We start from the raw sequence: 3,668 nt of genomic DNA on the forward strand, positions 1-3,668 counted from the left end.
GAAAGGATACTTTGACTTCAGCAATGTTGGTTTGTGTTTCACCACCACGCACTGTTAAAGGGCCTCGTTGGGGTCGGGCCGAGTTCTGTCACCACCCACACGGCACAAGCACTTGAGAAGGGTTCGGGCACCAGCAGCCTGGGCGCTGCAGGGGTCGGGTCCCACAGGTGCCCCCAAGGCCCTGGGGCACTCAGTGCAAGGCAGGGAGCCCCAGCTCAGACACGCTCCGGAGGGAGAAGGGCACGAGGGGCTGGGCTCTCCCTTCCCACATCGCTCCTGAACACAGCACTGGCTCCCTCAAGGAACAGCACGTGGAATTTCCAATTTCCACCCCCTCGTGCTGAGACGGAGGAGTCTCCCTTTTGAAGGCATCCTGAGGCTGTGTCCGAACAGGAGGCTCAGAGGAGCTGGATTCAGTTGGGGTTGGAACAGAAAACCAAACCAAACCCCCATCAGAGGGGTGGCTGGGGATCCCTAGGAATTCCTCCCGGGCATCAGCATCTCTGATTCCCACGGAGAAGGTGTCCCTGCATTCCCAAGGTGTTATACCACCCTGCTCAGCCAGGATTTGCTCCAGCCTGTTCCCACCACGGAGACACTCAGCCTCCTGCCCTGGAGAAACTGGCTGGATACTATTTTAAGGAAAGCTTGTTGGAATTCCTTACAAAATTGCTATTCTCTCCCAATCTGCTGCCACTCGTTCCAACTGTGCAAGCAAAAAAGTGTGATTGATTTTTTTTTTTTTTTGCCTCGTTTTTCCTTTTGGAAAATGAAAGGTTTTGTGGGAAAGGACTGTTTTGGATGCATTTCTCAATTTGCAAAAGAAAAAAAGAAGAAAAAAATTGGTCATAATGATCAATCTGGCTTGTTTTGACAAGTTTCAAAATTAAAAAAAATCACTGTCTGGCTCTTTCTGTCTTTTTGTTTTGCAACTCAGGCATGTCCAGTCCCCAAATACATTTAAAAATGGTAAAACCAACCCCAAATTTCATAAGCCAAACCTAATTCTTGGGGTTTTTTTTGTTGAGTTTCAGTTTGCAACAAGCGGAACTGTTGACTTTCTGGGCTGAAAAAGGATCATCCTGAAGTGCTAAAAAGGCTGGAAACCACTCCTGGCCTACCTGGAATGCAAATCTTGGAGAAGTGGAGCAGGAAAGGGTGGAGAGACTGGGCTCAGGAATTCACTCATCCCCTGCCCAGCCCTTTGAGAGGGGTTGAGAACTTTGATAAAACCCCAACTTTTTAAATTTATTATCCCTTATTTTTTTATGATCCTCAATTAAAATTGGTCCATTCTCCACCACAGCATTCCCTATGCTCCCTTCCTCCTTCCTCACGGAGACATGCAGGGCTGGGAGATCACCCAAAGAGCCACCTGGACCAAGAACACCCAAAAAGAGTGGCTAAAATCCTTCCATTCCTGGGAAAAAATTGACTCATGGTGGGAGCTGTGCAGCTCCAGAGCTGCTGTGATGCAGGAGCTTGGAGCACACTCCTTCTGTGGGAGAAGGGATGGTTTTGGGGATTGTGTGATGGTGGTACATCCAGCTAAGATGCCTATGAACTAGTTTTTGGGCTGAAGGAGATCTTTAACATCCAACCTGAACACCAGACATGGCCCTTCACAACTTTTCCAGCCTAGTTTGAGAAAGATTTAACCTCTAGGGATGGGAAGCCCCAGGGAAGCACAAAAAGCAGATACACAGAATTCCCCGCCTGTCTTGGGTTACAATATAAGATGTAACCAAAAGACAGGAGAGGCAGTGCTCTTTATCTTCTCCATCACTCAGCCCTGATAACCCCTTCCAGGGAAGGAACAGCCACTTTGTGGGGAGCCATCTCCACTAATGGGCCATCAGGGCCTCACAGAATGACTTGGAGCATTTAATCATCCCATTGTGAGATGCTCCACCCAGGGGGAGGAACCCAATATTCCTACCTGCATATAATCTGAGGCTTTAAACACCACGAGAGCACTACCACTGGATCCCCAGAGGACAAGAGCTCCATAACCACCACTGGACCTCCACAGAGGGACCAGATCTTTCTACAGGATCACTGCTTTGATAGAACCACATCCATCACTCCAAGAGGACTGCAGCCACCATTTAACTGGACTGCTACTTCCACCCTGACTGTCAGGGAGTCAGGTCTGTCAGTCTAAGCCAGTGTTTCTGTTCTACTGCCTTTAATTTTCCTGTTAAACTGTAGTTCTGACCTGGAATCTCCCACTGGTGTGGTTCCACACGAGGACATTTTGGTGCCCATAGTGGGGCCCTGCTGGTGGCGTGGCTGAGGCAGAGGATGGTGGTGGTAAGGAGCAGCGTTCTCTCCTTGCTGGTTTACGCCGAGGACTCGGATCTGGAGTTGGACAGTGAGGCTGGCACGGCACGGAGCAATGAAGGGGCACCCGCGGGAGAGAACGGAGGGCTGCTGCCAGCTGGGTGTGGAGAAGATGACCTCACCCGCCTGGATGGGGATGAGGAAGGATACGAAGAGGAGGATGATGGGAACAGCAGGCAGTCAGAGGATGACGATTCGCAGACTGAAAAACCTGAGCCTGGTGACCTAAAGGAATTCCAAGAAGTGGAGGAAAGAGGTCCTCAGGAACCGGTTGCTTCTTTTTCAGAGAAAGTGTGGAACATGCCTCCAGATGAGATCAAAATCCCTCCTGAGCCTCCTGGCAGATGTTCTAACCAATTGCAGGATAAAATTAAAAAGCTGTATGAGAGGAAAATGAAAGAGGGCATGGATATGTGATCCAGAAGAAAAGGGAATTTCGCAACCCCACCATCTATGAAAAGCTGATCCAGTTTTGTTCCGTTGATGAAATTGGTACAAATTACCCAAAGGACATGTTTGATCCTCACAGCTGGTCAGAGGATTCATATTATGAGGCACTAGCTAAAGCCCAGAATATTGAGATGGACAAACTGGCGAAGGCCAAGAATGAACGTACAAAGATTGAAATTGCACTAAAAAGGGTACAACAACAAGCGCTGCTTCCACGACCACCACAACACCCAGCACCACTGCAGGAGATGCCCAGAAGAAGAGGAGGAGGAGCAAGTGGAATGTGTTGAGGAAGGGTTTCATAGAATGACTCGTAAAATTACATCATCTCATTGTGAGCTCCCCCGTGCTGAGGGGAGGAACTGACCATTCCTACCTGGATGTAGTCTAAGGCTTTAAACACCACGAGAGCACTACCACTGGATCCCCAGAGGACAAGAGCTCCACAACTACCACTGGACCTCCAGAGAAGGACCAGATCTTTCTACAGGATCACTGCTTTGATAGAACCACATCCATCACTCCAAGAGGACTGCAGCCACCATTTAACTGGACTGCTACTTCCACCCTGACTGTCAGGGAGTCAGGTCTGTCAGTCTAAGCCAGTGTTTCTGTTCTGCCTTTATCTTAATCCCCTTAAAAAGGGAATTCCCCCCCCCCCTTTATCCTAATTTTCCTATTAAATTGTAGTTCTGACTTGAAATCTCCTGCTGGTTTGCTTTCAAACTAGTACACTGCCCCATCACTTTCTGGCAGAACCCAGGAATGTTTCTGTCCTGACTTTGTCTCTACCATGCCCTACAGGAATTGCTTTCCCAGATGGCAGCAGGAATGGGATTAGGATGAATCACAAGCTGAGGGTAACCTGGGCTATG

General features: G+C 49.0%; 1 pseudogene; it reads left to right on the forward strand.

Annotated features, from left to right (window-relative positions):
- Positions 1–2,304: 2,304 nt before the first annotated feature.
- On the forward strand, positions 2,305–3,103 carry LOC136373895 (SAP30-binding protein pseudogene; annotated as a pseudogene).
- Positions 3,104–3,668: the final 565 nt, after the last annotated feature.

Source organism: Sylvia atricapilla, chromosome Z (genome assembly GCF_009819655.1).
Source record: "Sylvia atricapilla isolate bSylAtr1 chromosome Z, bSylAtr1.pri, whole genome shotgun sequence".
NCBI classification, from domain to species: Eukaryota; Metazoa; Chordata; class Aves; order Passeriformes; family Sylviidae; genus Sylvia; species Sylvia atricapilla.